Source organism: Tamandua tetradactyla, chromosome 4 (genome assembly GCF_023851605.1).
Source record: "Tamandua tetradactyla isolate mTamTet1 chromosome 4, mTamTet1.pri, whole genome shotgun sequence".
NCBI classification, from domain to species: domain Eukaryota; kingdom Metazoa; phylum Chordata; class Mammalia; order Pilosa; family Myrmecophagidae; genus Tamandua; species Tamandua tetradactyla.
In genome coordinates, this window is record NC_135330.1 from 67,360,448 (window position 1) to 67,370,692 (window position 10,245).

The 10,245-nt window shown below is 43.7% G+C and overlaps 1 long non-coding RNA gene and 2 pseudogenes across 2 annotated transcripts; 2 read left to right on the plus strand and 1 right to left on the minus strand.

Annotated features, from left to right (window-relative positions):
- Positions 1-745: 745 nt before the first annotated feature.
- On the minus strand, positions 746-2,449 carry LOC143681003 (uncharacterized). Of its 2 annotated transcripts, none has more exons than XR_013174309.1 (4): positions 2,414-2,449; positions 1,903-2,080; positions 1,729-1,813; positions 746-951 (listed from the first exon to the last, which is right to left on the minus strand). It is a non-coding gene; the product is annotated as an uncharacterized LOC143681003 (long non-coding RNA). The 2 variants fall into 2 exon arrangements; XR_013174308.1 differs by having other exon boundaries at positions 746-966.
- Positions 2,450-5,266: 2,817 nt separating this feature from the next.
- LOC143681002 (zinc finger protein 532 pseudogene) lies at positions 5,267-8,615 on the plus strand (annotated as a pseudogene).
- LOC143680282 (zinc finger protein 532 pseudogene) lies at positions 8,487-9,224 on the plus strand (annotated as a pseudogene).
- The last annotated feature ends 1,021 nt before the right edge of the window (positions 9,225-10,245 follow it).

The window sequence follows — 10,245 nt, forward strand, 5'->3', positions numbered from 1 at the left end:
ACTGAGAATGTATTGCCCTCTCTGGCCTCTTGGAGGTCCAGAGAACCATGGGAGGTCAGAGCCTCCAGAGACCTTGAAGATATTCAAGATGAAGCCTCACTCCCATCTCTTAGAGAAAGGAAAACTAGCATATGCAGGAGTGGGAAAACGAAGATAGCCTTCTGCCTCAAACATAAGTTGATGGTTGCAGTTTCCCTGCCATTGGCTGGAGTTTTGAACAGGAACCTTTCAAGTAAGCTAGAATATTAAAAAGCAAATTCAATCAGGATCCACTGAAGCTCTCCAAGAACCCACAGAGGACAAGTGGCTGTTAGTACAGCTGGTGAGGAATGAGTGAAGGTGCCAAATTCTGAACTGAGTTTGTTATTCACTGACTTGTTCCAGACACAAGTATTCTTGCAGAAGAGGAACAAACCCACAAACCTCCCAGGCTCTAGTTATCTTTGTCTTTGAATTATTCGTGAGGAATAAGCTCTACCTAGGAGGGGAAAAAATACATTCCCATGTGAAGAATCCAAGCAATAATTTTCTGGGCGAGAGAGCTACTGCTACATCTCTTGGGCAAATGTAATGGGATGGTAAAGTCTTTGCTGCTAGGGAACTCCAGCAGATTCTTGCCTGTAATTCATGATCCCTGAGATAATTATGAGCAATGAAAAGGCATAAGTCAAAGGAACATCGAGGAAAGCTAGATTTAGGAAAATAACACATTACATTTAAATACCCATATATATTTAATCTGTGTTTAATAATGCAAGGAATGCATTAGTCAAGGCTTAGGCAGATTACACATTTATGTTAGTCACAGAACAGCCTGGCCCTCTGAAGTTTCCCAGCCTTGGTGCCACGGGAATGAAAACTTCTGGAGGAATGAAGCATGTCATTGCAAACCCTGGGCGCTGCAGAAATTTAAATGGAAGAATTGCAGAGATCACCGCAAAGTCAGGCTGGCTGCAGAGACAGAACCTGGGGTGAGCAAGAGAAATCCAAAGCTCCAGTCTCTGGACTGACTTAACTGCAGTAGCCACCCATCACAAGGCACAGCAGGGGGCTGGGACGGAATATTATGGAGGGACAGTGGGACCAGAATCACTAGCCCAGCTGTTATTTTATCTCAGATCTCTTCTCTTGTCCTTGGGTTTTAATTCTAGATCACCAGATGGGAGATAGCCATCTAGGCCCCAGGGGGAAGTCAGGACATGTGCCCAGAGGACAATGCTTTGAGGTTCCTCCTGCCATCTGGAAGGCTGAAACAAATGAGTATACTCGAGGATGAAGGAGGAAACACAAGCATGCCCAGCCTTAGTGCAAAAATGTTCCCCCAAAGCTAAAAGGATCCAGTGAGTATCACAATGCAGTATATACCAAGTGACAGCTATGGCCACAAAAAAGAGAAAGAGGCTAGGCAGCCCAAGAAGTAGAAGAAATACTTCTGCTTTAATTCAGTCATCACCCAATACAACAAACGCAAAGCCTCAAGCACTTTGAGCTTTGACTCCCTTATTACATTCTGGGCAAACCATCCCCCTCACTCTAGAGTCCAGCTCTGTGATCCAAGTCACTACAATCTCCACTAAGGCACTGTCAAGATTAAAATTAGAGCAGGAAATGATTTCAGAGACCACCTAATCCAGTGCTCTGATTTTACAGATGAGCAGACTGAGGCCCAGAGAGCAAAGCAGTTCATCCAAAATTGCCCATTTAGTAAGCAGATGGGCCAGGACGAACCCTCAGGTCTCTACATTCTCATTCCAGGAATGGGTCCATATCCAACGGCGACCTTCCTGGTAAGTCCTGCCTCAGTTGTGGTGACCTGGAATAAGAAGGCAAACATGTATTTAATGCCAGGCACCCTGCTAAGAACTTGAATATAGGTTTTCTCCAAAAGATTAAATAACCTACCTCAAAGAAAAATTCACTGCCAAAAATGATTCTACTTCTGGCTTGGCTGATTTCCAGCTAAAAGGCATTGGATTAGTCACTACATTTCTCTGGGTGACATTCTCCCCCATCCCTGTAGAACCTCCGTATTTCATCCACAGAGTCACAGAATAGGTGCCAGGTTACTTCAAAGCACACACTAATGGATGAGGAAAAGGAAACCCAGATCAGAGAATTGAATTAATGTCCCACTAACAAATGCCTTAGGAAGCAGAATTGTGATGAGGTTCCAGATACAAGACCATTCACACTCTAGAGTAAGTTAAGAAACACCTGTATTTTCCCTACTGTACTTTGAAATGATCCCTAATCCCTATTCCATGGGTCAAATGTTTCCAGTTGTAGAGAAGAAAGGACCATCTTCCTAGTTTGTTTTAGCCTTCCTTCCAAGACTGAGTACCTAAAGAATCAAAGTATCTGAAATCTCCTAATCCAAGATAGGGCTCCACCCTTAGAGGGAAAGCCAAATTACCTCTTAGTGTCTCTTCAGGTTGAACACAAATCTGAGGCGCATGCTCATTCTAGCAGTTGGCACTTGGAAACAACATAAACTGTGACTCAACAGTCATTGTGAGCCAAGTATTTTGCATTTGTTCAGAGCAGGAAAATGGCCCAGAGGTGTGGGTTGGGGCAGGGAGGGGAGGTCCCACGTAGATGATGGCTGAGAACTATCAGACTCTGGTCCAAAAAAAGCAAGTATAGGGGAGATTCTTGGAGCATATGCTCCTGTTCTTGTTGTTTTTCTGCCAGGAGCTTCCTAAATCATTTTGAAATGGCTGCTTTCTGCCTGCCTCGATCATGTATTATGGGACATTAATAAATAATGGGAGGTTGTAGGACTAAAAGGCAGGAAAACCCAAAGGGGAGGTGACAGAAAAGCATAATTTAACAAGTAAATGAAAGAAGCTATTAAATCATAGTTAAATTATACAGGCACAGGCAAAAAAAAAAAAAAAAAACTAAAAATAAAAAAAGATTTCTGGCTGCAAAATGCTTTCAATAAAATATTGAAATTTCTCTCCGGGCTGACAGAAGCATTTTCCAATCCAAAGGATAGGAATCTATGGCCTAAGGCTTCCATTAGATACTGAACTTGGGCAGGGACCCTGAAGATGAAAATTTCACGTTGGTTTTCAGTACATGCTTTTCCTAGGATAGGTCTATAGTCACCATTTGATGCCTAATCTATGATACAGTTACTGATAGCAGCCAGTTCACTAATTCCATGCTTACAGAATTGAGAGCGCTCCCCTCTTAATGAAGGGGACCCTGAGGTCTCAAAAACTGTGACTTAAAAATAACCCTTTGTATGCCATTTATATTTTTGTAAGTATCTTAATACCCATTAACATTTTCACATTTATTATAACCCTTTCAAACAGATTATAAACTCCTTCAGGGGAGGAGCCATATCTTGCTCATTTTTGTGGACCCAGAACCCAGAAACATATACATCTAATAAATTTTGAACTGGATGGATGGACAGACAGATGGATGGATGGATGGATGGATTGGTGGGTGAATGAATGAATCCCCATTCATTCGTAAAGCTGGGAGGCTTAGAGAGGTGATATGACTTGCTGAAGACTAAACTACATAAGGTTAGAGCTGTAACCAGTAGCCAGGCTTTCAGAATCTCAACCCTGTGCTCTTTCAACACAATATGCTTTTTCTCTCAAGGTCACGCAGTGACTTAGATTAGAGCTGCACATGGGACCATATAAGTCCACACAAGCAAAAGTGGGCATACTTTTCTCTGTTGGAATTGTGTTTTTGACTGTGGCACAGATATTATTTTTGTGCATTTGAGGGACTTTAAGAGTATCTGTACCTGAAGGAATTTTCTGGAATCCTCTGGCAGAAGACTTATACAGAAGCCAGGACACTTCACAGTGAGCCTCTCCCTTTCCTTGTTACCAGGGATATTTGCTTTGGTCTTGGCAGAAATAGTTGCTGCCATTCAATTTCTCTGACATGCTTGGGCCCCAATCCCCAGCGGGAGAAGCAAAGCATGTGAATCAACATGCCAGAGGAATAAAGTAACAGCAGAGTAGATTTGTTTGGACAGGAAGGCTTAGCAATTTGACAGGGTGTGCATGACATTCACCCTGCCCTGCATTTTAAGAAGGAGTTACTTGGCAAACATGTTGGGCACTTAGAGGGAAAATTCCTCCAGCCTTAACAATCACAAGTACATAGGTTGGTTAGAACATCTTTCAAGACAGTTAAAGGGGTTTCCAGACCTCTCTCTGCTTCCATACCTTTCTCCATGCAGTAGGAATTCAACCCAAGTATCTTAGAAGAATGTTCAGACCAGAAAAGAAGACAAGAAGTTTAGAGGCCTGTTCTCACTAAAAGGAAATATTATAGCAGGAGGAGACTCATTGCAGGAGATTTTGAGGTCAAAGAGAGCCAGACTTCACCTCTTACTACTTGCTACTTATGTAATTTGAAGCAAGTTACTTAACCACTCTGAACCTCAATTTCCTCCTCTCCTAAATGGGACCATTAGAACCTACAGTATCAATTAGTATTAGATTCAGCTATGAGTGACAGAAACTCTAAAACCCTAGGTGACTTAAACATGTTATTAAAAAGATAAAAATAATCTTGGTGCAGGTCATTCTGGATGAGTGTGGTGGCTTCACAAATAATCAGGAGTCCAGGCCCTTTTGATCTGGCTGCACCATCTTCCCCCAGCTCATGCTTACACTGTATGGTGCAAAATGACTTCCAAGCTCCAATTACTTTGTCCACAGTTCACCCAGCAGGAAGGAGATTGCACTACCTCCCCTGTCCCCTGTGAGGATACCTCTCAGAAGTTATAAATAACTCTTCCACTCATATGCCACTGGCCAAAGCTTAAGTCACCTGGCCACATCTCTATGCAAGGGGAACTGGAAATTTAGTCTATATTCCTAGGGGTCATGTGCCCATCTCAAACTCAGAGTCTCCATTTCTCCAGAAAAAGAGGGGGGTGGGGAAAGGGGGAGACAGGTATTGGGAGACAATTAGTTAAGTCTGTCATGTCTATTTAACTGAAAATAAATGAGATAATGAATTAAATCATCTACCTCGCATATAGTTAGTACTCAATAAACGGTAAAGATTGCTAGGTTAAAGGTTGGTGTAGGTTTCTGTGGGAAATCTTGGCAGTGCCCAATATTTCATCCCAAGGCCACAGTGGGACACAGTATAATCCGGTCAGGTTTATCAGTAAGATCACAGTGAGCCCGGCCCACATCCGACCTTGGCACCCGTGACTTAGAGCGCGGTTCCACGCGAGGCGCGGGGCCCCGAGCGGGTGCACCGCGAGGCGGCGGAGGTGGCGGTGGGCGGGGGCTGCACAGGTTCCCGGCCCCCGCGCCGGCGGCGGCTCCAGCGCACAGGCACACACGTAGACACCAACAGCCAGGAATGCAGGGGACACGCCCATAACGAAGAAGCAGCCAGAGCTGCCGCCGCGACGACGACACCTGCAGCAGCCGCGGCTCTCTGCGGCGCCGCATGGAACAAAGGTCACCCGAACTGCGACGCGGTGGCTTAACGGCTGCGGCAGCCAGTGGGGGGCGGGGGAGGGGGAGGGTATGTTCTGTTTTGTGCATTTCCTTTTAGAAACTACTGAAGACTGTTGGGGACACTGCTGACCATTGTGAAGGCCTAAGGCCTTTAGACTGGGGCTGCTTTTAACCCTTTCATATTTGCAGAGAATGCAATCGTGTGACAGACAGTAACTCAACATTGGTCAAAAGTCTTTCCAGAAGGTCAAGGTTCATAAGAACATCTGATACATATTTATGACCGTGGGGAATATGAAGACCCCAGACTTCATGACCTCCTGGATGCATTCGGCTTCCCATATCTGATCCTAAAGCAGCTATTGAGTCAGGGTAAATGCCACAGAAGCCAGGACAAGCAGAATGCGCTAGTAGAAAACTCCCATTCCCCATTGTCTTCTGTCATTGGGGTCAGCGTTATTGTTAAGGACGTTTGGAATCTTGATTGCTCATTGGGCGTGGAGAAAGATGGCATTCCTTCCACAGGCACTGGCTTGCACAATGGGTTCCTTACAATCCCACTCTGCACAGTTACAGAAAAGATGGAATGAAGTCCAAGCAGATGCAACTTCCTCAGAGGTGACTTTAAAAGACTCGACTTTCTGCCTGTTTAGCCCTATCTCAAGTGCTGAGGAGTTTGATGAGGATGAGAAAATAGAAGTGAATGACCCCTGGACAAGGAGGAAATGCATTCACATTTTAGGTCAAACGTATTGACAGATCTACTTCCCGACAAGACTATGACAAATTCAAGGTACTTGGAGGGGGGAAACTTAAGCAAAACGGATCTATTCTAGGCAATACAGATATAAACAAAGTTGTTAAAGGAGAAGCAGAAACAAATGCTATAAATCTGAGTGTTTATGAACCTTTTAAAGTTAGAAAAGTGGATGATAAATTGAAGAAAATCTCTGACAGGTTGCCTCAAAACAGGGTACGTGAATGGAAAGCTGAGCTCTGAGAAGAATGACACTAACTTTGCCAGTGTTGCAGTGTCAGAGAGAAGTTGGCCTCCAAGCTTTCTTCATGTACAGCAGCAGTTGCAGCACTTAGTGCTAAGAAGGCTGAAAAGGGCTACTTTAGACTCTTGCAAAGAACAAGTGACCAATTCAAGGGAATCCTCTCCATTATCAAAAGAAGGAAACGATAGTCCAAGAGCCATTGAAACATCTCCTGAGTCCCAGGGTCCCATTGATGGGGTGAAAAACCACTTGTAAACCAATTATATAGTTGCAGGAATGTTTCAAGCAAAAACAGCAGCCAGGGATCCCCATCATATCTTGTGGGATTGACACCAGCAGTTCCTGAGGTCTGCATGAAGACCATTGAGACTTCTGCAGAGATCAAGATTTTGGAAAAAAACTTCTTCAGAACAGGCGACAAGCATGATGGCTTCTATGACATCCCTTCTGCCCTCTCCAGCTTCAGCCACTGCCCTTTCTTCTCCCTCCAGAGCACCTCTCCAGTCAGCTGTTGTCACCAATGACATTTCCCCCATGGAGCTGACACCCAGGCAGGTCACCGTCAAGCCTATGGCTACTGCCTTCCTCCCAGTTTCTGCCATGAAGGCGGCAGGATCTCAAGTCATTAATTTGAAGTTCACTAACAACATGATGGCAAAAGCCACAGTCATATCTACTGCCTCTGCAGAGTGCCAGCAGTGCCATTGTTGAAGCTGCCAAAGCTATCCAGCAGCAAACAGTTGTGGTGCCAGCATCCAGCCTGGCCAACCACAAACTCGTGACAAAGATCAGGTACCTTGCCAACCTTAACCTTCTGTGTTAGGGTGCCCAGACCACCTGGGAGCTCCACCAAGTATAAAGCAGGTAATAATGCAGCAGCCTTGCAGCCACCCAAAAAGGTGTTCTGAGTCCTCCCTGCCGAGTTCTAGGGTGAAAGCTTTCAACAAGGTGCTGAGTGATGTCAATCCAGTCTCAGTGTATACCCCAAACCTCAGTCCTCCTGCTAAGGCAGGTATCACTTTAAGACTTCTGGTTTTAAGTGCTTGGAATGTGGTAACTCCTTTGTTCTTGAAAAGAGTCCGACCCCGCACTATTATAGGCATAGTGTGCACGTTGGAGTAACCAGTAACCATTGTACAAAGAGCATAGGTTTTTACAACAAGTGCAGTTTGCTTTCCCATGCTTGTGGGCATAGAGAGAAAGGAATTGTCATGCAGTGCGCCCACTTAATTTTAAAGCCAGTCCCAGCAGATCAAATGATAGTTTCCTCTGTCTAGCAATACTTCTGCTTCATCTTCCACTCCTCAGAGCTCTGTGGGAGCTGGCACACACACTGTAACAAAAATTCAGTCTGGCATAACTGGGACAGTCATTTCTTCTCCTTCAAGCACACACATCATTTCAGCTATGCCCCTAGATGAAGCGTCGTCCAAACTCTGTAGACATAGCACTTGGTGTGTAATGAAGTTTTCCAGGATGAGATCTCACTTGTGACACGTTTCCAGGAGACTGCAGATACTAGTGAACAAAAAACAGGCACTCTCTGCCAGATGCTTCTTCCTAACCAGTACAGTTTTGCACCATACCAGAGAAGTCATCAGCACAAATTCCCCTACACATGCCCTGAGTGTGAGACCATCTGCAGATTGGTACACTTCTAGACCCACCTCATCAAGAACTGTCTGCACGACACCCAGTGAGTTGGCCTTTGATTTGGATCTTGCAATGTTATATACACTGACATGGCTGCGGTGAAGTCTCACATTCAAGGTTCTCACTGTGAAGTATTTCCACAAGTGCCCTATTTGTCCCATGGCATTTAAATCTGCCCAGTACACATTCCCATGCTTAAACACAATGTCCTAGAGAATCAAAAGTTATATATATATAAATGTCCCATGTCTGATGCTGTATTTAACCTGCAAACCTTGCTGTATTGCCACTTTGACCAACATATTGAAAACCAGAATGTGTCTGTTTTCAGATGTCCAGAGTGTTCTCTTTTACATGCCAAAAGCAACTTATGATGGACCATAGCAAGTCTGTACACTAAACGGAAAGTATTAATGGGTCTCCAAATTTGGGTAGAATCTTGCCTTTGAATATTAAACCTGCAACTCAAAATTCAACGAATCAAAATAAAGAGGACAGAAAATCCTTGAATGGAAAGGAGTAATTGGAAAAGAGATCTCCACTAAGGACCATGACTTAAAAGAAATCACAGAAGCCACCAGTGAAAAGGAAACAGAAATAAAAGAAGATACCAAGGTTCTCAGCCCCAAGCGAAAGGTGGAAGAACCAGTTTTAGAGTTCAGAACTCCCAGAGTAGCAATTACTCAACCACTGAAAAAGCTAAAGATAAATGTTTTCAGGTTCACAAATGTGCTGCTTGTGGCTTCACCACCAAAATCTTCTGTAGTTCCAAGAGCACGTCCTGCAGCACAGATCGGATGGTTCCTCTTACCGGTGCCAGAAGCGTGGCCTCTGCTCCACGTCTCATGGCTTGCTATGGAGGCACCTCTTCCTTGTGCACAAGTTGAAGGAAAATCAGCCAATGTCTAAGCAGAAAGGGTGTGAGGAAGACAACCAGCAGGAGAGCAAACCCAGGTCCGAGAATGAAGCATTGGTGGCGCCAGGTCTGACAGAAAGTGCAAAGACTTTTGAAACTGAAACTGACTTAAATACTTACAGGCGAACATACAGCACAGCTGTCATTAAATCCAAAAGAATGAGTACAGCTGAGAAATGGTCACAGGTTCCCTAAGGAAAATCCCTGTCCTCATTGGAATTTAAAAAAAGACATTTTTGTTATAGAGAGTTTGCAGTATAATAGAGTTAACACTACTGTCCAGGCTGTTGGAATTTATTCTCTTTCTATTGTACCTTCTTCGCCTCCTCATATACATCCTCAGTAAATATTAAGCACTATTCGAGTTTAAAAGAGTTTGTATATATTTAAATGAATAACATTTTAAAGTCTTGGTTACATGTTTGTATCAGTATTTAGTGGGAAAGTTTTGAGTTAGGATTTTTCTCTTTGGACTATTTTTTTTTTGCATAGGCAGGCACCGGGGAATTCAACCCAGGTCTCTGGCATGGCAAGCGGGAACTCCGACTGCTGAACCATGGTGGCTCGCCCTGTACTGTTTTTTTAAAACAGAATTCAGTATTTCCTGAATTCAAATAAACCATTTTCTGCGTTACACATTTGAATGGGTTAACTCATTACGGGCTATGATAATGCCTTTTGTAGTGCTTTTAGCTTTCAAACTTCATTACATAATTTGGAGATGATTGTGGGTGTCAGAAACACTAGGAACTTTTAAATGTCTTAGCACTCGCCTCAAGGTGCCTGCCCTAAGTCAATGAGTGCACCTTCCTTCAAGACAACTGCACACCACCGCGTCATACATTGCAATCTTGTCCAGGCCATGCCTGGTGTTTAAATGATGTTTAAAGCAGCCTTGTAAGTAGCTTCTTTCCCAGTGGTGGATTAAAGGCTTAGGCCAGGAGTTCAGTAAGGAGCGTAGATTTCCTTCATTCCACCTTTAAAATGGGGAAAGAAGGTGTTATAAAGGAAAAAAATGGGAGTAGGATGTCTTCTGGGCAAATTGGCAAGTCTGGTTTAAAGAGCACAAGAAGATGAAAGTTACAAAAGAGCTGGAAATGTTACAAATATGAACTTAGATCAATATATTTATCCAGTTGTGTTTTTTTTGTCATGTAATTTATTAAATACTACATATTACAACTAAGAATATCAAGTATTTCTCTGGCTGTTGGCA